This window comes from Pleurodeles waltl, chromosome 5, assembly GCF_031143425.1.
Source record: "Pleurodeles waltl isolate 20211129_DDA chromosome 5, aPleWal1.hap1.20221129, whole genome shotgun sequence".
In the NCBI taxonomy this organism is placed as follows: domain Eukaryota; kingdom Metazoa; phylum Chordata; class Amphibia; order Caudata; family Salamandridae; genus Pleurodeles; species Pleurodeles waltl.
This window is the reverse complement of record NC_090444.1, coordinates 500,598,208-500,625,558: the sequence shown is the minus strand read 5'-3', so window position 1 is coordinate 500,625,558 and position 27,351 is coordinate 500,598,208.

The following is a 27,351-nucleotide window of genomic DNA, read 5'->3' as shown; positions in this document are numbered from 1 at the left end:
ACAATGGTACCATGTGATCACCCACCAAATGTACAGAGAAGTACATACCCCACTCATTGACAGAAGGCAGTGACAGAGGACATCTATACCCTAGGTCGTACATGAACTACAAGTTACACTAGAGATACAGGCCCTAACGCAGCAGCAAATGGAAATTACAAAAAATGCATTACCATATCTGTCAGAGCATGCCAAATGATGTGACATGTCCTACAAGTAAAAGGAGCCAGTCCTCTGTACATGATAGGGCAAGCCTGACATCAAGTACCCCAAAGGAAAATGAAAATCCCAGGCCATTTGATCACAAATGTACATGTGTCAGTCTGCAGAGGACTGCACATTGCTCTGCTGACGAGCTGTCATGAAAGTCTAGTTCCCCGCCCAACACCCCCTAACCCCAATGCTGAGGCTACACTGACAGTTGACACAGTCAGGGGCATGATGCATGTGCACAGTGGACTGAGCAGATTGGAGCACTGTAAAGCTGCGGCAAAACATGCGACTAGGTGTCTGTGTGGGCATAAATAATCACACAGTACAAAGGATCACTAGGCTGCCATCATTTCCTGACTGCAACATTGCCTCACAGTTGTATGCCATTGTGTGTGACAGTCCTAACTAACATGTTGTGGTCGATTGTAAGTATCTAGTTTGTCATTTGCACACATATATCTGATATCTAAGCACCTATGTACCACTTGAATGCCACAGACCTGGTATTGTATGTTCGAGTCTGCACAAAAGTAAACTTTACACTAATGAAAATGCATTTTCATCAGATGATCATCGACATACTTAAATGACCCTCAGATGTGTTCCAACTTACGGAAATATAGTTGGGACTGATTGACTACGCAGCGATTTAACAAAGTCCAACATATGTCCATGCAGAAAGGTAGATATGTGAGGTTTCATATCCCATGAACACATGGCTGTGGTAAAACCTGCACATATGACACTACACATTTCTTCCAATGCACACAGCACATACCAGCCTTCATTGACACATGTGAGTACACAAACTCCTGCAACATAGAATCATGGGGAACTATGTCAAACATGTAGCAGAGCATCAAGAAGCTTGAATCTCACAACACAATTCAGTGTGGGCACACATGCAATCACATTACCAGGTGTAACGTTAATTCAATCTAGCCGTGGTCCACTGCACCCTCAGAGTATGATTTGTCATGGGTATTACATGCATTATCATGTATTGGACATAGCCCATCATATCTATTGTGTTGTAGTCATATGTACATTTGGAAATCAGACATTACAATGTAGTTGACTGACATATATGTGTTAAATTACATATGTACACTCCTAGTACACATGTGGTAACATGTATGTGTACAAAGTCTAAAAACACATGCACATATGCAAACAGTATCAGTCATCACAAGCCTCACACACACTTAAAAACACAATGGTAACATATTCAGATGCTACCATTAGGATCTGTACACACACAGGAAGCCATAGAATACTTACTACATATATGCATAGGCCCTGTGACATGGTATGTGAATCCACGCATTCCCCTTATGCATCAACAATTTTGATGCAAACAGCAATATCCAAAATTTCTCTATGCCAAAAATATGATGCATGGCCCGTGCACGTCAGTCTCAACTCCACAGGCTCTGTCAGGCCCAATGGGAAAAAAATACCACGCATGACTGTCAAACATTTGATGCAAACTTTGCTAAGCAAAAAATGAAACCTGACTCCAGGGCCTCAGTCTCAAGTCATGAGGCTTCGTCAGCCTCAATAGGGGAAAATCGATGCATGACCGTCAGGCATAAAAAATAAAAAAAACTAGAAATATCAGAACACATGACGCACAGGCACAGGAAGTGATGAAACAGGACTTCCTGGCTGCAAACATGGAACAGTGCATTCACTTTCACTTCACAGTCTTTTTGTCTGTGATTTTGTGTGAGAGTGTGTGAAGCTGGTGCTGGTGGAGATTTGGTGATGTTTGGGAGTTTTGTGCTGTGTCCTGCTGCGGTTGTGTGTTTTTGGTATTTTTTCTCACTCTTTTGTACTGTTTTTGTCATGTATTTGTTATTGTTTTGTTGGGTGTTTGTCCAGGGGTAGGATAATTTGGTAGAGTAATTGGGGTCAGGTGAGGTAGTTTGATAATTCTTTTTTTGGGGTTGGTACATTTGCACTTTGTACATATTGCATAATGTCAGGGAAAGGGAGGGCAAACAAGGTGGTAGCTGATAAACTGGGAAGGTTCATTTGGTTGGTGCAGCATTACCTTCCAATGATGCTAGTTTTGGGTGGCTGCGTAATCCAGGGCTACCCCCGACGGGCAAGGAAGCTATGGTGGGGCAAGTTGCTCCACCACCTGTGCAGAATATTTGGAGTGGTACGCACCGACCACCAGTTGAAGCATCGTTGGGTTGATCTGATAGCACTGGAGCAGGATCAACTGGATCGCCTGGTGATAGAGAATGGTGGACCAGTTGGTAAGTACCCCATTTGCATAGCTACATCCCTATTTGCATGTGCATGACTGGTGGACATAAGGTTAAGTGCAGCATGTTTTGTCAAGGGTCAGGACAGGTTGTTGTGGCCACATTTCAGAGCCCCTAGTGCCACCTCAGTGCTGCCACTGTGAAATTCACAAATGACGCTAAGCCAGGTCTGAAGGTCCATTTTTTCCCTGCGCCATATTAACAAAGTGGCGTGATGCATGCATACCGCCACTTTGTTAAACCATGCAACATGGTATGGGAGGGGGGGCAGGTAATAACATTATGGGGGTCATTCTGACCCTGGCGGTCCATGACCGCCATGGCCGAGGGCGGCGGAAGCACCGCCAACAGGCTGGCGGTGCTTCCTGGGCGATTCTGACCTCAGCAGTAAAGCCGCAGTCAGAAAAGGGGAGCCAGCGGTTTCCCGCCGGTTTCCCGCCGGTTTCCCGCTGGCCCAGCACCGCCATGGGGATTCCGACCGCCTTCCCGCCAGCCTGTTTTGGCGGGAACGGGTGCCGTGGGCCCCCTGGCATGGGCAGTGCAGGGGCCCCCTAACAGGGTCCCACTGCACCCGTCGCACCCCTGCAACTCCGCCGGCTCCATTCCGAGCCGGCTTCATTGTTGTAGGGGCTTTCCCGCTGGGCCGGCCGGCGGTCTTCTGGCGGTCGCCCGCCGGCCCCGCGGGTAAGCCAGAATGGCCGCCGCGGTCTTTTGACCGCGGAGCGGTCTTTCGGCGGGAACCGCTTGGTGGGTGGCGACCGCCAACCGCCGCGGTCAGAATGACCGCCTATATATCCTAGGCCCAATTTTTCCAACACTGTGGCATGGTGCGCCGTATATTACATATGGAATCAAAAATAACAAGGTCTACCCTAATCACCATACTAACCTGGGTAGAAGGAATATATTCAAGATAAGGCAAATGGTGGATAGAAGGGATGAATACAAATAATGACTTGCTGACAATGAACTTATTAATTGAACATTGGTAATGTATTTTAGTTATAACAAACTATTAATGAATTGTTAAGGACAATTACACCCTAAGTGATCAATAAACTGAAACATTCTATACATAAAGTTATATGCACGTATTTACAACATCTTATTTACAACACATTGAAGAAGTTGTAAAATAATGTATGCCACATCCTCCCAGTTCCTCCCTCTCCCTTTTACTAATGTTAAATTATTAAGCAGGTTTAAGGTGGGCAGTGTTAGGATAGTAAGGTAGTGTAGTTTAGATGTAGGTTAGTGTAAGTATAGTTGGGAGTGGGTATTAGTACATTTTTTATTATGAGGGGTGTTAGGTTGGGGTTTCTATGTTTATATAAAAATAAAAAAACTTAAAAGAATAAACAAAAAATATTTAGGTAATAGTTTAATTTGGTACATAAGTAGCATTTGTTTTTGTTGTCCTACTCGTGACTTGTCACTTAAGGGGGCTGGGGGACAATGTTTAGAGTGTGGCATTACATGTGTAAAATTAGATTAGATTGGGACAGATTAGGATAGTTAGGTGTAGGTGTAAATTAAGTTAAGTTAGTTTAGAGTAGTTTAATATGTTTTAATAAATCCTCTAAGTATTAGACAATTATCTCTCCATGTTGATGGAGTGTCTGGGTGTTCTCATGTGTGCACTGACCAAACAAGAGGAACGATTTAGGGTATGCTTTCTGTATTTATTACCATGGATGAACATGTGCATACCCTATGACCAAGTAGCTGTCAGATGGCCTGCTAAATGACATCAGCTTGTCCAAACATTTATGATCCATAGTTCCAGCCATTCACATTGTGTATGTATACCGTATCTTGGATAGGTAAGCATGGAACTTAAACTGTAATTCCTGGGGTCTGGCAGTATTAGTGTGGCACATATGACATTAGCCATATTTGTCTTTCTATCCTGCAACACTGACAGCTGCCCGTCACTGATTAGATTTGCCTCTTCTGAACCACACATATTAGTTGCACTGGTGCTCTCATCTGGGAAAATTACCATACACTTAGTTCAGACCCATACATGCTGTTGGAAATAGGGTCTTTGGTTGGCAGTCAGGTTATCCCCTGTCCAAGCAAGGACCCTCACTCTAGTCAGGGTAAAGAAGAATCATCCATAGCTAATCCAGGCTCACCCCCCTGGTAGTTTGGCTCGAGCAGGCAGACTTAGCTTGAGAAGCAATGAGTAAAGTATCTGTACCACCACACAGAGCAATTCAGTGAAAACACAACCAAATGACACAACACAGGTTTAAATAGATAATATTTATCTAAACAAAACAAGACCAAACATCAAAATTCCAACATACACAAGTCAAGATATGAATGTTTAAAAGAATAAGGCCCTCATTACAACCCTGGTGGTAAATCCCACTTTCCGCCATGCTGAAGACAGCCAACATACTCGGAATCCGCCACAATACAGACAACCACACAAGTCCGCCACACCAAAGGTCAGTGATAAACTGGCGATACCAAAACCCACACCGTCACACCAACAGGAATACGCCCACACTATCATGACCCACAAATCAACGTGGTGGTCTTTCAACCGCGGTAATCCATTGGCGGTACACACCGCCGCGCTCAAAATACACACACACTTACAAAACACAATCACATTGGACAATTCCAAATCCACACACCTGATACACATACACACACCACACCCACACACCCACAACACTATAAAACACAAACCAACATTACCCACAAACCCTTACAACGTAAAATTTTGAAGAAGGCCAGAGAGAGAGATTAGCAAACACAACACCAGCATCCACAGAAACACAACACCATCACTTATACAACATCCACGCACCTCAAACACACACCAACACATCCCCCCATACATCACAACAGACAGCACCTCACACATCACCCACACCACATCATGGCACCTCAATGACACCCCAGGTTTTCTGAGGAGGAGCTCAGGGTCATGGTGGAGGAAATCATCCGGGTAGAGCCACAGCTATTCGGATCACAGGTGCAGCACACCTCCATTGCCAGGAAGATGGAGCTATGGCGGAGAATCGTTGACAGGGTCAATGCAGTGGGATAGCATCCAAGAACAGGGGATGACATCAGGAAGAGGTGGAAAGACCTATGGGGGATGGTGCGTTCAGTGGTATCCAGACACCAGATTGCTGTACAGAGGACTGGCGGTGGACCCCCACCTCCTCCTCCACAACTAACAACATGGGAGGAGCAAGTCTTGGCAATACTGCATCCTGAGGGCCTCGCAGGAGTAGCAGGAGGACTGGACTCTGGTAAGTCATATCTTAACAACTTTATACCCTCACCCCACCTGCGTGCCATCACATACCCCCACCCTTACCCTCACTCCCATCACTCCATCATCTCACAAATGCCCCACTATCACAACCCACACATCTCAATACCAAGGCCCTGCATGCAACACCTATGCATGGACCACCGTCACCAAAGCATGTCCAGTACAGATACCCACACAGACCCCACACCAACTATCACAAAAGGGACCTCGGAACAGTTGGTTCCCCTGACGCAGTCCGAAACTACCACTGAACCTTCCCCCTCAGGAAACACCACCACAGCACCCACCCAGCGGGCCCATCCCTCTGTCCCCAGGACACGTCAATCAGCAGTGTGTCCACCACTACAGGGAACCCAGGCAAACCCACCAACCCAAGAAAATCAGGGACCTGGGGTCAGTGGGCACACGGTTCAGGGGACAGAGGCACAGGATAACAGGGAGCTGGGAGGACTGCTGTGCGACAGGGGGAGGACAGGCCCTGGGAACCGACACTCCACGAGGCGCTCTCCAACATCATGGGAGCTTACCACCATTCCCAGGAGACCATGGGCACGGTACTGGCCAAGTTTCAGGAGACCCAGCGGCTGCAGGAGGAACACTACCTGGGGATCAGGGAGGACTTGAAGTCCATTAACAACACCCTGGTCACCATTGCAGGGGTGCTGGCAGACCTTGTCAACACCAGGACAGACACAGTGGCACACCAACGGGCCCCTGACACTAGCCTGGATGATGAACAACCCTCCACCTCCACTGGCGCTAGTGGACAGGAGGCACTGCCACTGGACCAACAGGCCATCAGCACCCCACCCCCTGCAGAAGGAGAACCACCCAACAAACGGTCCCAGGACCAAGACAGAGAACATTGCCAAGAATCCCGCCAGGAAATAAGACCCTCCTGAATGTCACCCTTCTGTCCCACATGTCACCCTGTCAACTTCCATTGCTCCCCTTCTATGCCCCATTAGACAATGCACTTGTGAGACCAAGAGACTGGACTCTGCCATTGACATTCCTCCACCATCACCCCAGCCCATTTCACACACCCCTCCACTTATTTGCAGAGAAGTAAACACCCTTGAATCACTCAAAAATCTGGAGTCAGTCTGTGCTTTCACAAATTTTTAATTGCAAAATCTCTGGAATATAGCAATGGCAATGCACTTGTTTACATACCAATGTTACACTGCTGTAGGCCAGGAGTAAACATAGCAGAGGGCACAAATTGGGACCCAGATCTGTGAAATGGAAAGTGACAAGTCAAGGTCACACAGAGTGAAAAAGGCAGACTTATGCTAGGTCCTACAATAGTATGAGATGTGGGAAGCAGTTCCATCTTCTTACCTGTATCTCACTGGAACTATTGTATGATGATGTTGTTTAAGTTGTCTACATATTCTTCTTCTGCCTCCTCATCTTCACTGTCCACAGGGTCCATAGCTGCCACAAGACCAGCATCAGGCCCATCCTCCTGCAGAAAAGGCACCTGACGTCGCGAAGCCAGGTTGTGCAACATACAGCAGACCACGATGATCTGGCACACCTTCTTCGGTGAGTAGTATAGAGAGCCACCTGTCAGATGGAGGCATCGGAATCTGGCCTTCAGGAGGCCGAAGGTGCGCTCGATTATCCTCCTAGTTCACCCACATGCCTCATTGTAGCATTCCTCTGTCCTTGTCCTGGGATTCCTCACTGGGATGAGTAGTCATGACAGGTTGGGGTAACCAGAGTCACCTGCAAATACTGAGGGACAACTGTTAGACATCCTCCAAACATTAGGGAATCGCCCATACCCAGACAGCAAATGAAACTGTGTGGGGACTTTAGGATCACCTATTAGCTACACACAGTGCCTCTTTAGTTGCCCCATCACATAAGGGATGCTGCTATTCCTCAAAATGTAAGCGTCATGCACTGAGCCAGGATACTTGACAATCACATGGGAGATGTACTGGTCTGCCAAACACACCATCTGCACATTCATAGGATGGTAGCTCTTGTGGTTTCTGTACACCTGTTCATTCCTGCGGGTGGGGACAAATGCCACATGTTTACCATCAATGGCACCAATGATGTTGGGGATATGTCCCAGGACATAGAAGTCACCTTTCACTGTGGGCAAATCCTCTACTTGAGGGAAAACGATGTAGCTGCGCATGTGTTTCAGCAGGGCAGACAATACTCTGGACAACACGTTAGAGAACATTGGCTGAGACATCTCTGATGCCATGGCTACTGTTGTTTGAAAAGACTCAGTGGCCAGGAAATGGAGTACAGACAGGACCTGCACTAGAGGGGGGATTCCTGTGGGATGGCAGATAGCTGACATCAGGTCAGGCTCCAACTGGGCACACAGTTCCTCGATTGCTGCATGATCAAGTCTGTAAGTGATAATTATGTGTCTGTCTTCCATTGTCGACAGGTCCACCAAGGGTCTATACACCGGAGGAAGCCGCCATCTCATCACCTCCCCCAGCGGACGTGCTCTTTGGAAGAGAACTGTGAGCAGAGGGTCATACAACACTTAGGTATCACAGGGCTGTTTTGCAAAAACTTTACATTTTCTCTTTGTGCCTTTGTCTGTCCATATTCCTGGCCTAAATAGGCATGACACAGTTATTTGGCCTGCCGTGTGGCCCCCAGAAATGGCAGCTGCCCGACCTGTAAGGTGGGACAAGGGGAAATGAGGTAACTGCGCTGTCATTGTACACTGTCGCAGTAGGCGGTCGAAGACTGCGGCTCAATTCAGCATTGGCTAACATTGAGCCCTATGGGTTCCAGGAGCCAATTAAGATGTACGCCGGTGGTGACGGTGCACACCGCCGTGGACGTGACCGCCATTTTGTATCTGTTCCCTCACTTGATACCTGACCTTCATCAGGAGAGGACCTACACTGCAAGTGCTGCTGTGACCTCTGTCTGGAAGCGACAATGACTACAGTGTCTGGGGAAAGGGCCCCTGCCCTCACTTCGGAGGAGTTGGAGAAACTAGTTGATGGGGTCCCCCCCAGTACACACAACTGTACGGTCCTCCAGACAAACAGGTGAGTACACTGTGAGCATGGTGGATGGCACATGATTGTATGGAGTGTTGTGGATGGAAGGGGGGACAGGCCAGCATGTGAGGATAGTGTGGGTGTATGTATGTCTGGGCCAGGGTGGGAAGCTTTTAGGCAATGTTTGAGAAGAACTGTATGGGCGAGTAACATACATTATAACAGTCAAAATGGGGAGCACCCTGTCTTCCATTCCAGCATTTGTGACCCCAAGGCATCATGGTAAATGCAGTCATTAGCACGAATTTGAATAGAGTTTTGAAAGTTTTTCACCATAAGTTGGTGTGGCGAGTGCCGTATCTTCGGACACGTGTTTCTGGCTATTTGGCCGTCATCAGCGAAGAGCAAAGTGTAGCTGGCGGGGTTGCTTGAAATGGCGCCTTGAAAGTATTCACAGGTTTAAGTACCACTCAAGAAGGCGCACAGGTGCTTCACCGGAGCTCGTCAACTCAGAGGCTCACGGGAGCCTTAATTACAACAGTCAAAATGGGGAGCACATACATTATAACTTCACTTTTCCTCTAGGTCAGCGCCCACCAGAAGAAGGGTGTTTGGCGTGCCATCGCCAAGGGAATGCGGACCCTGGTTGTCTACCATAAGCGGAGCACCCACTGCCAGAAAAGATAGGAGGACCTGCGCCGCTGGAGCAAGAATAAGGTGGAGGCCCAGCTGGGGATGGCCTCCCAATGTGGAAGGGGTGCCCATCGCACCATGACCCCTCTGATGTACCGGATCCTGGCGTTGGCATATCTGGAGTTGGATGGGCACTTGAGGGCATCACAGCAGCCACAAGGGGGTGAGTGCACTCTCATTCAGCTGACTCTGCGCGCTTGACGAGATGTCTGGGTGGGGGTGGTCAGCTGTGGGTTTCGCTAGGCCAGGGCACACGCGCAAAGGTAGATCCATTGATTTGCAGCCTCATTCCCACTCCAACCCAAAGGTGGTATTTGCCCTCTACACCTATTCAGGCTCCAATGGGTTCCAGCTGTGCACGAAATGGGTCTAGATAGAGTCCCCCATGGACATGTGCTTTTCCCCTGCCCTGTTAGTACATGGCTTAGTGCATAGGGCTGCTCCCTGTGTGTTGTGTCCGTCAACGGTAGTGGTGTTGCATGCACTGACCATGTGTCTGTTCTGTTTTTCCCCCTTTTTATTTTGTCACCCTGTCCTTGTGTGCATTAGCATCATCTGGCGGAGGAGCAGTGGCACCAGAGCAGGAGGGAGCTGCATCCCACATCGCCCTGGAGGGTGAAGTAACGTAGTCTGAAGGCACCAGTGGGACGGAGGGCGAGGGGACCTCCACGACAGGGACAGGAGCATATACCAGCGAAAGAGACTCCTCCTCTGATGGGAGATCCCTTGCGGTGGTAGGCACCTCTGTGCCCACCGCATCAACAGGTACAGCCGCCACCCTCCTCACCAGCACCGCCCTCCCAGCAGCCCCTCAGCGTGTTTCTCGTGCCCGCACACCCAGGAGGGTGGGCATCTCCTTTGCCCCAGGCACTCCAGCCCCTGCTCCAGTCAGCCCTGCTCCCCTCAGTGAGGAGGCTATTGACCTCTTGAGATCCCTCACTGTTGGGCAATCTACCATTTTGAATGTCATCCAGGGTGTTGAGAGGCATTTGCAGCAAACAAATGCATACCTGGAGGGCATTCATTCTGGCCAGGTGGCCCAATAGAGAGCATTTCAGGCTCTCGCCCCCCCCTCCAACTTCCTCCACCCAGACCCAATCCCCTGTACCTCAGCCTATCCCAAACACACCATCAGACCAGCATGGACACTCATCAACACACAAGAGTGGACATGGCAAACATAAGCACCACACATCCCACAGGCACTCACACAAGCACCATCCACATGCAGACACAGCAACATCCACTGCCTCCACTGTGTCCCCTCCTCCACGTCCTCTTTCTCCCTCCCTGTCTCATCTCCACTCACACCTGCATACACTCCATCCTTAGCCACTACCTCCATCCCCAGCACGCCCATCACCACACACCGATCACATGCACTCATCACCCCTACTACCATTCACACATCCCCTGTGTCCTCTCCCAGTGTGTCTGTAAGCCCTCCTCCCAAAGTACACAAACGCAGGCACACACCAACCCATCAGCCATCCACCTCACAACAGCCTCCGGCCCATGCACCTTCACCCAAATTCAGCAAAAGTACACCTCCTACAACCACAACCACTACCTCTTCCTCCACTCCCATACTCCCTCCATCTTCCAGTCCCATTGTGTCAAAGAAACTTTTCCTGGCTAACATTAACCTCTTCCCTACACCTCCCCCCCAGCACCTCAGCCACCAAATCTGCAAGCACAGTGGTCCCAGCAACTCCGGTCTCATCGCAGGCGCCACCCATCAGGGCTGCCAGTGTGCCACCTAGCAAGGCCAAGCAGCAGGCCATTCCGCCACCTGCCAAGGTGAAGAAGGTGCCCACATGCCGGAGTGAGAAACCCCACCTACCAGCAAGCAAGGGCTCCTCCAAACCAAAAGGGGACAGTGGCAAGACACCAGCAGCAACATCAAAGGTGGGAAAGGGACACAAGCCGAAGACCAGGTCAGGACAGGGCACGGAGGCTCCAGCTGAGGGACCAGAGTCACCCCTTCTTTCAACTACAACACCCACCTGTACGGCGGTGGACACCGCCACCTGCATTGCCACCTGCATGTCTGCTGCCTCCGCAACAGTCCCCAGCATCATCCCCAGTGGGCAGCCGTCCGAGGCGAGAGACTGTGACCATGCACTACCCAAGTGCTGCAACACAGGGTACAAGGCCCCCTCCAGAACCAGTGGAAGAAGCCATCCACCCATCCCATCCTTGCCAGGATGAAGCCCACTGGGCACAATGCCCCCTCCAGAACCAGTGGAAGAAGCCACCCACTCACCACATCCTTGCCAGGATGAAGCACACTGGGCACAAGGCCCCCTCCAGAACTAGTGGAAGAAGCCATCCACTCACCCCATCCTTGCCAGGATGAAGCACACTGGGCACAAGGCCCCCTCCAGAACCAGTGGAGAAGCCATCCACTTGAGAGACTGTAGCCTTGCACTCCACAGGACCAGGCAGTGGTTAAACCACCCTCTTGAGAGACTGTGGCTTTGCGCTTCCCAGGACCAGGCAGTGGGCAAATCACCCTCTTGAGAGACTGTGGCCTTGCACTCCCCAGGACCAGGCAGTGGGCAAACCACCCACTTGAGAGACTGTGGCCTTGCACTCCCTAGGACCATGCAGTGGGCAAACCACCCACATGAAAGACTATGGCCTTGCACTCCTCAGGACAGTGCACAAGGCATGTTGCCCCCTCCAGGACCAGTTGTGTTGTACCATCTTCCGGCTGAGGTGCCCTCCCATTCCCCATCCCCCTGAGGTGCCAGTCTATTTTCAACATGATGCCCCGCAGTGTTCTCCTCGTATTGTTGCAGGAGTGAGGTGGGGCCTTGGCCTATGTGTAGTGACCCTGTGTCCCATGGACATTGAGGACTGGGCAGTGTCCCTCCATTTGTATATATGTATATACTGTTTTGATTTAGAAGTACATATTTATACTATTTTATCTTATTACACTCACTTTAATCAATAGCTTTTGTCCTTGCATTATTCCTGGGGGGTATGGGGTGGATATGTAATGTTATTGCATCTGTTTGTGTATGTGGTGTTGGGGGTGTTGCATGTTGTGTGTGTGTGTCACTCTCTTTTTCCTCCACCCTCCCTTGTGTGCTAGGTGGCAGTACTCACCGTGGTCGTATTCGCCGGCGTTGATGTTCGTAATGCATGAAGAGGTATAGCAGCATGGGAAAGATGTGCAACTCGGGCTCTATGATGTTGTGGTTGTTCCCTGAGTCTGCAGAGGTGAGTCCTTTGACTATGCGTTCTGTTTACGCCATGCTGTTGATGTAATTGGTACCACCCCGGAAAAGGTGACGGATAGGTATGTCATAATAGTGTGGGCGGAACATTGTCTTCCACCTGGCTGTTGGCGGTTACCGCCGTGGTGCTTGTTGCGACCTCCGTGGCAGTTGGTGTGTTAAAGTGGCTGTCTGTCTGGGCTGCTTCAGCCATGGTCATAATTCCGTTTTTGTTACTGGCAGCCTGTTGGTGGTATTACCGCCGCTTTATCACCGTCTGCCAGGGTTGTAATGAATGCCTTAATCCTTTAAGATGGTGAGAGTGCAGCTACTTGTACAGCTGCACGAATGATGATCACAGACATGCCTTGTGTTGTGTGAGTTGACTTTGGTGGCCATTCCCAAATGGCACATGGAGTTGTTTGAGAGCTGTTGTTCGTCCACGCTATGCAGTTTGTGTTCCATAGGTTGCACAGTTAAGGCCTGATTTTTTCTCAAGTGGCACAGCTCAGTGCAGCAGCAATATGTGTTGCACAGCGCTACACCTATTTGGAAATGCAGGGATGCGCCATGATAACTTGAATATAGCACACCCCTGTGATCCCCCTGCACATGCACTGATTTCTTCTCCCTGCACCAATGCAGGCATCATTGTACCATGATGAAGGGGTGACTGCGTTGAGGTGGTAGATTGTTTATGTGCAGGGAGGTATCCCTTCCTGTTGATGTACAAGCTATTATGGCAAGGTGGCATTTCAGTGTGTGCTGCAGGCTACAGCACACATGAGAAGGACAAAGAAACAAGGATGAAGGAAATCATTTTTCCTTGTTATGCCATCCTAACACCACCCCTGGCTTGGTATTGACTTCCGTCCCAGTCTCTGATGTGCATGTTGTGTTGGATCTGGGGCAATGACAACACACAATGGGTGTTGTTGTGGCACAGCCACAGTCACACTAATTGCACATCCCTTTCAAACGATGTTCTGCATACTAACATGGTGGTGTGAAGCCATAGTAAGTGGCATATGTCCTCGTTGTGAATATGTCGGAGTGCATTGTGTAACCAGAGTGTCACTATATGTGTGGCCTGGGTGGCGGTGGGGCATTTTGATTCAGGGTCTATGTGTCCCGATGCAACCCTTTAGCATGCATTGAGTGCATCCTATGTGCTTCCCCCTTCTGCCATTTGTGAGATTCCAGATAGTCCCCCCCTGAAACTTACTCTGCATTTGTAATAGTTTGTGTTAATCTATGCAGTGTTGTCATGCTATTCCAGTGACCAGCTCCTCTAGGATGATTGCTGTGAACATCTCTTTCAGCTCATCCAGGTCCTTCTGATGTGCGGGACTTCCACGTCCAGGCTGCAGTGCTGCCTTTTGGCTCCTGGGCAGTTTCTCCTTATTCTTGCGCTTGCAATCATGCCAGTGCTTCCTGCAATCAGTGACAGTCCTCCTCTCCTCCGCCACACTGTTGACTTTGTCTACTACTGCCTGCCATATGGCCTTTCTCCTACCATTGGCAATTTTGAGGTGACAAAGAGCTGGTGCTGATATCATGCTACTCCTTATCGTGGGGCTTTGCTGGACCCTCCTGGCTGGTACTTGAGTGACTGGGGTCTACCTGGGGTCTCTCCTGGCCTGCTTTATCCCTCTTGTCTTCCCAAATATTTATTTATTGTTTCTGCATTGTTTTAAGCTTATACAGTTAAATATGGCACTAACCGGTTGTACATGAAAAGTAGGTATCATAAAACGGTCTAGCACCACTTTTGTAGCATTAGTGTCATGTTTTCTTACAGCATGTCGCAATGGTTAGTGTCATTTTTGGGGGCGCTAACCATTCCTTAGCACCATTGGGCATCATTTTTAAATTGGTGCACTGATGGCGCTAGGAAATGATGGTAGCGCATGTGTCAGGATACTTCAATTCGATTTCCTCAGAAGCAGAAGATAACTCCTCAGTCCCGACCCGAGCTACTCACAACGAATATTAATCCTTCGTGCTGAGTACCCCGGAGGGGGAAAGTGGAATGGGATGGTAGAGAGACTGCCACAGAGATGATGAACGCCAGTACTCAGTCTGCCTCTTCACATCTAAGATTGGATACAGCACCTGCAAGAGTCACAGTCACAATTACTAGGGACATACAACATCAGTTTTTCACTTTCTACTCTCAACACTTAATTCTCTTTAATTCTATTATTTCTTCACTCACCCTGAGTTCTCTGTAGCCTTGCTTCTCTCTATAAATGATAACTCTTCTTAAAAAATGCTTATTACTGATTCTGGAAGAACTTCTCAACCTTTGTTAGAGATTGGTTTTATGTTGCTATATATATATATATATATAGTTGGTGATAATGCGTTCTTCAAATCAGCTGATGTTATTTAATTTCTCCTGTCTTATTGTGACTTCTGTCAATACTTGTATTTGTAAATGCTTGTTTATTAAAGTTCGTTTCTCCTTTCTTACTTCGACATTTGTTGATAACTTGTATTTGTAAATGCTTGTTTATTACAGTTAGTTTCTCCTTCCTTACTTCGACATCTGTCGATAACTTGTAGTTGTAAATGCTTGTTTATTTAAGTTTGTTTCTCTTTTAAACTCTATTTTGGTTTATTACCATTGAATTTGTAAATGCTTATTTGTTAACAGTTCGTTTCTCCTTTAAACTTGGCCTTTGTTTATAACCTTGACATTTGTAGATACTTGCTCTTTTAAAGTTCGTTTTTTCTTTGACTTTAATATCTTAAACAAGAACCTTGTAAACATAAGGTTAATTTATACATTAACTCTGTAGCCTTGCCGACATCCACGGGAACGGTCTACTATCAAACTCTTTGAATAAACCTTGACAATATTTATCCGTTTCTGTAATATAATCTTCAAATGTAATTTTACCTCACAGGAGTTTCTGTTCTGAAGCGCGCTCTCTCTCCACACAGCTGATTCCTGTCAGACCTCAGTTGAAGTGCAAGGCTTCCAGTTGGAGAGCTCGTAACCTAGCAACCAACTGATTGCAAGACTAGAACTTTAACTAACCTTCAGGACTCACAACGGCCATCTTGGATCTTCTCTTCTTGATTCTTCCTTTGAAATAAGCGCAAGATTACTCTGCAAACCTTCTTCCAGTTTGGGCTTTGCTGTCTCCACTGAGGATATCTCTTTGCTTTTCTCATGCACTTCTTTGATTTGACTTGGCAAGTTTGTGTGGTCATGACAGCATGTTAATTTTATTGACGCACAACTCCTCTAGTAAAGTTGTGCGTCATTTTTCATAAATCTGGGCCTTGGTCTCTTTATTGAAGATTTCTTCCAGTGGGACAAAGTCACTAATCCGATCCGATCACCCTGGAGATCTTTTCAGTTACACATTGCAGGAGACCTCGATAAAGAATTCTATCTTTGGACTGGAAATCTTCATCCTGGCCAAAGCTGAATCTTGATCCGATATCCCTGGTGCCCTCCTCTGATACATGGGACAGAAGACCTGGTCAATTTTTTAAGTTTGGATTTGGTCACTTTTTTGGAGATTTTTCTTTCCGATGGGGGTCGACCCTACACAGCAAGCTCACTTCAATCCAACGTCATCAGACCATCTTTCTAGGAGACCCTGGTGAAATACTGGAAGTCTGTGGCTCTGGAGCTTTTCAGCAGGTCAAACCTGCAAGTCAGGCCAGGTCATAGTTAAGGTGAGCTGACTTGACTCACCACAGAGAGTCGGTCCCTTTATGGAGCTTCTTTCTAAAAGTTCTCCAAACTTTTGGATCTTCTTAATTTAGAAGGCCCTTGGATGTCCTTTAGGAGTCTACAGCTCATCCCAAAGTTTCAGAAGTTCTGAGTTTCTCCTTGACGGTTAGGACTTCAACTCCCAGAATGCACCTGGTTCAGATCCAAAAATTACCACTAGCCACTGGTCAGCTGGTCAGTTCCTTCAGGTTTTGATGCAGGGAACGCTAGTTAGCTATTTGTCAGTAGTAGCAAGCAGAGAGTCCCTTCTTGAACCAGTTGAAGACAGGAAAAGTTCTTTTAGTGCCAAAGCCCAAGTGTGCAGCTGGTGCAGTACTTCAGAGTGCAGTGTCCGGATGCAGGTCAGGGGTCCAGCAAGGCAGCCTTCTTCTTCTGGTGTTGTTCCTTGTAGGGATCTGAGGTGTGGTTGCAGCTGTGCCAAATCTGTCCTTGCTACTGGGGTGAAAAGCAGGGGGCAACTGTCCAATCACAAGCAGGCCTCTGCCTCTGCCTCCTTGGATGACCACTTCCTGGAAAGTGTGGCAAAAATCATTCCCAGGGTGCAACATTCCTTAAAAATCCCAAATCGCAGAAACCTAATTTTGGAGTTAGGTCTGGCTGAGTCCACCCACTGGTGTGGCTAAGAATCCTTAACACACACCTCTGTTGCCCTCTCCTAATCTAAACAAGAGGGCATCTGATTGTCTGGGTTTGCAGTAAATGGGGGAGGTCCTGAGCTGCTCCAAATGTCCTTCGATCCTTTTACCAGTTTGGCTGCTTTCCCCCATCCTGTTTCACCATCTGCTGAGACACTTCGATGTGTTCAGCCCAGACCACCTCACACCTCTTCAAGCTAGCCTGGCCAGGCTCTGTAGTGCCCTTCTCTGGCCAATCAGAGAAGGGCACTGCAGAGCTGAAACTGGTAACTTTTAGGAAGAGTTCTAAAACTCTTTCCCTGAACTAGTTATATTAAACCCAACAATGGCAAGTTGTTGCATTTACTATCACAGTCAATTACTTGACATATCTAGCTCCTTTGGAGACTTTGGCGGTCATTCCTACCTTGGCGGGCGGCGGTCGTCGCCCACCTGGCGGGAACCGCCAGAAGACCGTACCGCGGTCAAAAGACCGCGGCGGTCATTCTGACTTTCCCACTGGGCTGGTGGGCGACCGCCCGCCCGCCCAGCGGGAAAGCACCAGCAACGAGGAAGCCGGCTCCGAATGGAGCCGGCGGAGTTGCTGGTGTGCAACGGGTGCAGTTGCACCCGTCGCGATTTTCAGTGTCTGCCAAGCAGACACTGAAAATCAATGTGAGGCCCTGTTAGGGGGCCCCGCAACACCCGTTCCCGCCAGCCAGGTTCTGGCGGTGAAAACCACCAGAACCAGGCTGGCGGGAAGGGGGTCGGAATCCCCATTGCGGCGCTGCTTGCAGCGCCGCCGTGGAGGATTCACAGGGGCAGCGGGAAGCCGGCAGGAAACCGCCGGCTTCCCTTTTCTGACCGCGGCTTTACCGCCGCGGTCAGAATAGCCCCAGAAGCACCACCAGCCTGTTGGCGGTCCTTCCTCCGTCCCCTACCCCGGCGGTCTCGGACCGCCAGGGTAGGAATGACCCCCTTTATTATTTAAAATAGAGTCTCCCCATTTTAGCCTATGGAGCCTTTTCACTACAATGTGGGAAAACATAGTTGCCTATTTTTCCACACCAAGGCATATAAAACATATTTTATAAGGTCCCTGCTTATACTCACCTAGGACACACCTTAGGGTTATAAAATAAGGTAGTTTAAGACTTTAGAGGTAACTTTAATTTAAAAACAGCCAGCAAGGCAGGCTTGCCTTTAAAATGACCCTGGGCACCTCAGCAATGCACCTATGGGTGCATTACCTATGTGGGGGTCCCTAAACCTCCATGCCCTACCATATACTAGGGAATTAAAGGTAGGATGATAATGTGATTATAATTAGCTTAATTTGCACACTCATTTTACACAGAGTACAGGCCCTTTGACTGATTAGCAGTGCCCAGGACACCATCAGAGTCAGGAAGACACCGGCAAAAAGTGAAAAATGGGGTCAAACAGTTTGGGGCCTCTGCAATCAACCCAGTTTTCTCACACAGTGGCTGAGATTAATTCAAGCATTGTTTTGATGGCTTTGTTGTTTGTCACTCTGGACTGGGAGATACTGAGCAGGAGGCACATAGTTCCTCCTGATAGGAGTCATCACATACTCACTCCGGGGTCCTAGGCTGAGGCACGGCTTCTGCAGGTTGGCTAGTCTTACTAAACTGATCTGCCAATAAATGCCTTTTTAGTGTGTGAACACTTTCACTAGACAAGACCCATTTGTCCAAACAGCACCCTTGTTGTTTTATATGCTGTGTTGCCACTTTCATTTCATTTCATATTTTTGTGATAGCTACAAACACAAGTTGGTGCAGAGGCCTCACTTAAGACCTCAGCTGACTTACTTCCTCTGTTGATGCCGTGATGAAATCAAATCATAGTTACTCCTCCTCCTGCATGGTAATAGCTGTTCATATCACTCTATTCTATGTTATATTATTATATTTTTTTAATGATACATCCAATAATTTCCAAATACTATCAATTTTCACATAGCACACCTAAGAATTTCAAAATTTTCAATTTCCTTCTATGTCATAAATCACAAATACGACTAACTCACCCTTTCGAAAAGCACTATGCTAAAGATAAATCCTAATAATCATAACAGCACACATACTAATCGTGCTAATCTTTAAAGAGGTAAACACCAGCACATCAGGAAAAATCTGAAATATAATTGCCACAAAAGTAAAACAATCTGTTGCGAGCACTAAAAAACTAAGAGAAACTAAATTGATCCGTGTAGTGGTAGAAAGTATTGCCGAAAATGTCTAACACGCTGAAAACAATGTTAACACTCAACATATAGGAATAGGAGGGAAAATAAGACAAAGAGGAGGAAAAGAAGACAAAGTAAAAAGCCACATTCATGTACACAAACAGCGCTCACAAAAACAACCATCTAAAAACACTTTCACGGGTGGCAAAACTGTTATCGCTCAAAAGATAAATCAAATGTTTTGATTAAATGAATATCAAATCATAACAAAACTTATAAAAGTGTGTCAAAGGACCTATATTCATCACAGCAGTGTAGAAAGAATAATCAATTTGAACACTTAGGCCCTCATTACAACCTTGGCGGTCGGTGTTAAAGCGGTGGTAATACCGCAAACAGGCCAGTGGAAAAAAAAAATGGCATCATGACCATGGTGGAAACCGCCAACATAGCCAGCCACTTTAACATTCCGACCGCCACGGTGGTACAAACGAACAGCGCAGAGGTAACTGCCAACAGACAGGTGGAAGACAATGTACCGCCCACCCTATCACAAGATGCCTATCTGCCACCTTTTCCAGGGTTGAACCAACGCAAACAAAAACACGGCGGTAACAGTACACAGAAGGAAAAACACCCACCTCTCCACACCCCACGAGGAACCAGGACGCCATGGAGCCCGAATTGCAGATATTGCCGATGCTGGTCTTCCTTCTCTTCTATCAGGAGCACCAACTACGGCAGCGACGACCACGGTGAGTACTGCACCTACAACACAGGGGAGGGGGGAAGAAAAAGAGAGTGACACACACATGCAACACGCAACACCCCCAACCCCATCCACAACACCATACACACAAATACATGTAGCAACAGTACACATACCCCCCCCATCCCCTGGAAGAACGCAAGGACAAAGGGAATTGATTTGAATGAATGTAATCATGTGAAATCTAATTATCAAAGTTCAAAATCCAGTAAACACAATTATGTACACCAACTACACAAGTCCGGATAGTGCACCAATCATTGTCCGTGGACCACTGGGGCAAAAATGCATGGGCGAAGCCCACACATGATACCTGACTGGAAATGGAGAGAACACTGCTGGGTCATCAGATTGAAATGAAACAGGCACCTCAGGGGGAGTGGGAGGGGGCACCTCCGCCAGATGAATGCACAACGCCACTGCTGCACGAGGGGGCTCCATGCCCACTGATGTATCCTGGGGAGTGCAAAGCCACAGTCTCTCAAGTCTCTACAGTGGGTGGTTTGCCCACTACTCTATCCTGGGGAGTGAAAAGCCACAGTCTCTCAAGTCTCTCCAGTGGGTGGTTTGCCCACTTCTGTACCCTGGGGAGTGCAAAGCCACAGTCTCTCAATACTCTTCAGTGGGTGGTTTGCCCACTGCTTTATCATGCGGAGTGCAAAGCCATAGTCTCTCAAGTGGATGTATCTCTCCACTGGTTCTGGAGGGGGCATGGTGCCCAGAGTGCTTCATTCTGCCAAGGACTGAGGTAGTGGATGTATCTCTCCACTGGTTCAGCAGGGGGCCTGGTGCCCAGAGTGCTCCACGTGCAGTGTGGCCGGTACAATTTGCTCCCCTTGGTGTGTGTGCCACGAGATTGCCAAGGTACAGGTAGCATGATATGCCATGGAGGCAGTGACATACTCCACACTGGAACTCACCACCAGCTTTGGACGACTGACCACTGGGGATGCTAGGCATGTCAGCGGTAGTGCCACTGTCCGAGGACATCACGGGGCCGCTGGCAGTGCTTGTGGCAGTGTCTGTCGTGGTGGCGCTGGCGGCGGTGTCTGTCGTGTCGGTGCTGGCGGTGTGGTCTGTGGTGGCGGTGCTGGCGGTGGGGTCTGTGGCAGCAGTGCTCACTGCGGGGTCTGTGGCGGCAGTGCTGGCTGCGGGGTCTGTGGTTGCCGGGCTGGCAGCCTGGTCTGTGGTGGCGGTGCTGGGTGCGGGATCTATGGCGGTGGTGCTGGCTGCGGGGTCTGTGGCGGTGGTGCTGGCTGTGGGGTCTATGGCGGAGGTGCTGGATGAGGGGTCTGTGGCAGCAGTGCTGGCGGTGGGGTCTGTGGTGGTGGGGCATGTGGCAGTACCTGCTGAGGGAGAAAGCAGGATGTCTCCTGCAGCCTTGGACGGCTGCCCACCGGGGAAGAGGCTGGGGACTGTTGCAGCGGCTGTAGACGTGACAGAGGCGGTGCAGCTGGCGGTGCAGGTGCCGGTGTTCACCGCCGTACAGGTTGGCGTGGACGTGGACAGAAGGTGTGACATTGGTCCCTCAGTCTGTGCCACCATGTCCTCTCCTGACCTGCCCTTCTGTTTTTGGCCCTTCCCCACCTTTGATGGTGGTGCAGTTGTCTTGCCACTATCCCCTTTCTTTTTAGCTGACCCCATGGTGGCTAGTGTTTTCGTCTTCTCCCTCCGGGATGTGGGCACCTTTTTCACCTTGGCAGGTGGCAGAATGTCCTTGCCCTCACTACTTGGCACACTGGCAGCCCTGATGGTTGGCACACTCCATGACCCCGCAGTTGCTGGCACCACTGTGCCTGGGGATGTGGTGGCTGAGGTGCCGGGCTGGGACCTGGAAAGCCTGGCCCTAGGGGTCAAGGTTTGCCAGGAAAAGTTTTTTAGACACACTGGGACGGGTATGCATTTGTTTTTGCAAATGCCTCTCAACACCCTGGATGGCTTTCAGAATGGTAGACTGCCCAACAGTGAGGGATCTCAAGAGGTCAATAGCCTCCTCACTGAGGGCAGCAGGGCTGACTGGGGCAGGGCCTGAGGTGCCTGGGGCGAAGGAGATGCCCACCCTCCTGGATGAGCTGGCATGGGACAGGCACTGAGGGGCTGCTGGGAGGGCAGTGCTGGTAATGGTGGGTGGCGGCTGAACCTGTTGACACAGTGGGCACAGAGGGGCCCACCACCGAAAGGGAGCTCCCATCAGAGGGGAAGTCGCTGTCGCTGGTCTCTGCTCCTGTCCCCACAGTGGAGCTCCCCTCGCCCTCTGTCCCACTGGTGCCTTCAGACTCCATTGCTTCACCCTCCATGGCCAAGTGGGATGTAGCTCCCTCCTGCTCCGGTGCCAATTCTCCTCCGCCTGATGATGCTATTGCACACAAGAACAGGGAGACCACAAAAAGGGGGCGTGGGAGACAGAAGAAAGACATGTTCAGTGCATGCAACACCACTACCATTGGCGGTCACAACAGACAGTGAGCAGCCGTCTGCAATACGCCATGCACTTATAGTTCCTAGATTTCTCACATGCCCATGGGGTACGAGGCCTAAGCCCAATGGCTGCACACCTGGAAGTCACAGGAGCCTGACTAGGTGTAGATGGCTCTAACCACTAGTGGGGTTGGGGTGCCACATAGCCTGCCTCACAAGGGACCTTGCCTACCAAGATCGCCCTGGCCTACGGGAACCCCCTTGTGGCTGCTGTGATGCCCTCAAGGGCCCATCCAACTCCGGAGTGCCCTCCGCCAGGATCCGGATCATCAGCGGGGTCATGGTGCGACGGGCACCCCTCCCACGTTGGGGGGCCATCTCCAGCTGGGCCTCCGCTGTCTTCTTGCTCCAGTGGCGCAGGTCCTCCCATCTTTTACGGCAGTGGGTGCTCCGTCTGTGGTAGACCCCCAGGGTCCGGACGTCCTTGGCGATGGCACGCCAAATAGCCTTCTTCTGGTGGGCGCTGACCTAGAGGAATGGTACAGGGGGAAAGGATATTACTCACCCGTCAGGACCATCATACTCATTGCCCACCAGTTACCACCAATGCCAGGACGCACACAAACTCCCCATCCACACATGTAGGACTCAGGCCCCCCCATGTATCTTCCATCCACACCACTCAAAGCAGGCATTGCCCATTTAGCATGCTTATAGTGTACTCACCTGTTTGTCTGGAGGACCGTACAGTTGCATGTACTGGGGGATGACCCCATCCACTAGTTTCTCCAAGTCCTCCGAAGTGAATGCAGGGGCCCTTTCCCCAGACACATGAGCCATTGTCCCTTCCAGACACAGGTCACAGCAGCACTTGCAGTGTAGGTCCTCTCCTGTTGAAGGTCAGGTATCAAGTGAGTGAACAGACAAAAAATGGCGGTCACGTCCGCGGCGGTGCGTACCATCACCACCGGTGTACATCGTCATTGGCTCCTCAGACATATAGGGCCCAATGTTAACCAATGAAGAATTGCGCTGCGGTCTTCGACCGCCCACCGCGACGGTGTACAACGCCAGCGCAGTTACCTCATATTCCCTTGTCCCACCTTACAGGTCAGGCAGCAGCCATTTCAGGGGGCCACATGGCATTAATAATAACTGCATCACACCTATGTAGGCCTGGAATACACACAGTTACAGGCACATTGCGGATTAATACATTTGTGCAAATGACATTTTGGGATACCTCAGTGTTGGCTGACTCTCTGCTCGATGTTCTCCTCCATAGGGCACATCTGCTGGGGCAGGTGATGAGATGGCGGCATCCTCCAGTGTACAGACCACTGGTGGACCTGTCGACAATGGAAGAGAGACACATAATAGTCACATACAGACTTGATTGTGCAACAATCCAGGAACTGTGTACCCAGTTGGAGCCAGATCTGATGTCAGCTATCCGCCATCCCACAGGAATACCCCCTCTAGTGCAGGTCCTGTCAGTACTCAATTTCCTGGCAAGTGGTTCCTTTCAAACAACAGTGGCCATTGCATCAGGGATGTCCCAGCCAATGTTCTCTAACGTGTTGTCCAGAGGGTTGTCTGCCCTGCTGAAACACATGCACAGCTACATCATGTTCCCTCAGGCGGAGGATTTTCCCACAGTGAAAGGTGACTTCTATGCCCTGCGACACATCCCCAACATTATTGGTGCCATTGATGGGACACATGTGGAATTAGTATCCCCGCGCAGGAGTGAACAGGTGTACAGAAATAGAAAAAGCTATCATTCGATGAATGTGCAGATGGTGTGTTTGGCAGACCAGTACATCTCCCATGTGAATGCCAAGTTTCCAGGCTTAGTGCATGACGCTTACATTTTGAGGAATAGCAGCATTCCTTATGTGATGGGGCAACTCCAGAGGCACTGTGTGTGGCTAATAGGTGATGCCAAGGACCCAATACAGTGTGAATAGGTGTCTGGGAATGGGGTTGTTGCGAAAGGTTAGTGTGTGTCTACCAGTTGTCCCTCGATATTTTCAGGTGATTCTGGTCACCCCAACCTGTCAAGGCTATTGACCGCAGTGAGGAATCCCAGGACAAGGGCAGAGGAATGCTACAATGAGGCATATGGGTGAGCTAGGAGGGTGATCGGATGCACCTTCAGCCTCCTGAAGGCCAGATTCCGGTGCCTCCATATGACAGGTGGTTCCCTCTACTACTCATCAAAGAAGGTGTGCCAGATAATCGTGGCCTGCTGTGTGCTGCACAACCTGGCTTTGCGACGCCAGGTGCCTTTTCTGCAGGAGGATGGGCCAGCTGGTGGTCTTGTGGCAGCTGTGGAGCCTGTGGACAGTGAAGAAGAGGAGGCAGAAGAAGAGGATATCGACAACCGAAACAACCTAATCGTGCAAAACTTCCAGTGAGACACAGGTAAGAAGATGTCACTGCCTCCCACATCTCATACAATTTTTGGAGGTAGTGCATGTCTGTCATTTTCACTCAGTGTATAGACTGTCGGTGTCGGTGCTGGCGGTGTGGTCTGTGGTGGCGGTGCTGGCTGCGGGGTCTGTGGCGGCGGTGCTGGCTGCGGGGTCTGTGGTTGCCGTGCTGGCAGCCTGGTCTGTGGTGGCTGTGCTGGGTGCGGGATCTATGGCGGTGGTTCTGGCTGCGGGGTCAGTGGCAGCGGTGCTGGCCGCGGGGTCTATGGCGGCAGTGCTGGATGAGGGGTCTGTGGCAGCGTTGCTGGCGGTGGGGTCTGTGGTGGTGGTGCATGTGGCAGCACCTGCTGAGGGAGAAAGCAGGATGTCTCCTGCAGCCTCGTACGGCTGCCCACCGGGGAAGAGGCTGGGAACTGTTGCAGCGGCTGTAGACGTGCCAGAGGCGGTGCAGCTGGCGGTGCAGGTGCCGGTGTTCACCGCCGTACAGGTTGGTGTGGACGTGGACAGAAGGTGTGACACTGGTCCCTCAGTCTGTGCCACCATGTCCTCTCCTGACCTGCCCTTCTGTTTTTGGCCCTTCCCCACCTTTGATGGTGGCGCAGTTGTCTTGCCACTATCCCCTTTAATTTTCGCTGACCCCATGGTGGCTAGTGTTTTCGTCTTCTCCCTCCGGGATGTGGGCACCTTTTTCACCTTCGCAGGTGGCGGAATGTCCTTGCCCTCACTACGTGGCACACTGACAGCCCTGATGGTTGGCACACTCCATGACCCAGCAGTTGCTGGCACCACTGTGCCTGGGGATGTGGTGGCTGAGGTGCCGGGCTGGGACCTGGAAAGCCTGGCCCTAGGGGTCAAGGTTTGCCAGGAAAAGTTTTTTAGATACACTGGGAAGGGTATGCATTTGTTTTTGCAAATGCCTCTCAACACCCTGGATGGCTTTCAGAATGGTAGACTGCCCAATAGTGAGGGATCTCAGGAGGTCAATAGCCTCCTCACTGAGGGCAGCAGGGCTGACTGGGGCAGGGCCTGAGGTGCCTGGGGCGAAGGAGATGCCCACCCTCCTGTGTGAGCTGGCATGGGACAGGCACTGAGGGGCTGCTGGGAGGGCAGTGCTGGTAATGGGGGGTGGCGGCTGAACCTGTTGACACGGTGGGCACAGAGGGGCCCACCACCGAAAGGGAGCTCCCATCAGAGGAGAAGTCGCTGTCGCTGGTCTCTGCTCCTGTTCCCATAGTGGAGCTCCCCTCGCCCTCTTTCCCACTGGTGCCTTCAGACTCCATTGCTTCACCCTCCAGGGCCAAGTGGGATGCAGCTCCCTCCTGCTCCGGTGCCAATTCTCCTCCGCCTGATGATGCTATTGCACACAAGAACAGGGAGACCACAAAAAGGGGGGGTGGGAGACAGAAGAAAGACATGTTCAGTGCATGCAACACCACTACCATTGGCGGACACAACAGACAGTGAGCAGCCCTCTGCAATACGCCATGCACTTATAGTTCCTAGATTTCTCACATGCCCATGGGGTACGAGGCCTAAGCTCAATGGCTGCACACCTGGAAGTCACAGGAGCCTGACTAGGTGTAGATGGCTCTAACCACTAGTGGGGTTGGGGTGCCTCATAGCCTGCCTCACAAGGGACCTTGCCTACCAAGATCGCCCTGGCCTACGGGAACCCCCTTGTGGCTGCTGTGATGCCCTCAAGGGCCCATCCAACTCCAGAGGGCCACCGCCAGGATCCGGATCATCAGCGGGGTCATGGTGCGACGGGCACCCCTCCCACGTTGGGGGGCCATCTCCTGCTGGGCCTCAGCTGTCTTCTTGCTCCAGTGGCGCAGGTCCTCCCATCTTTTACGGCAGTGGGTGCTCCGTCTGTGGTAGACCCCCAGGGTCCGGACGTCCTTGGCGATGGCACGCCAAATAGCCTTCTTCTGGTGGGCGCTGACCTAGAGGAATGGTACAGGGGGAAAGGATATTACTCACCCGTCAGAACCATCATACTCATTGCCCACCAGTTACCACCAATGCCAGGACGCACACAAACTCCCCATCCACACATGTAGGCCTCAGGCCCCCCCATGTATCTTCCATCCACACCACTCAAAGCAGGCATGGCCCATTTAGCATGCTTACAGTGTACTCACCTGTTTGTCTGGAGGACCGTACAGTTGCATGTACTGGGGGATGACCCCATCCACTAGTTTCTCCAAGTCCTCCGAAGTGAATGCAGGGGCCCTTTCCCCAGACACATGAGCCATTGTCGCTTCCAGACACAGGTCACAGCAGCACTTGCAGTGTAGGTCCTCTCCTGTTGAAGGTCAGGTATCAAGTGAGTGAACAGACAAAAAATGGCGGTCACGTCCGCGGCGGTGCTTACCATCACCACCGGTGTACATCGTCATTGGCTCCTCGGACATATAGGGCCCAATGTTAACCAATGAAGAAT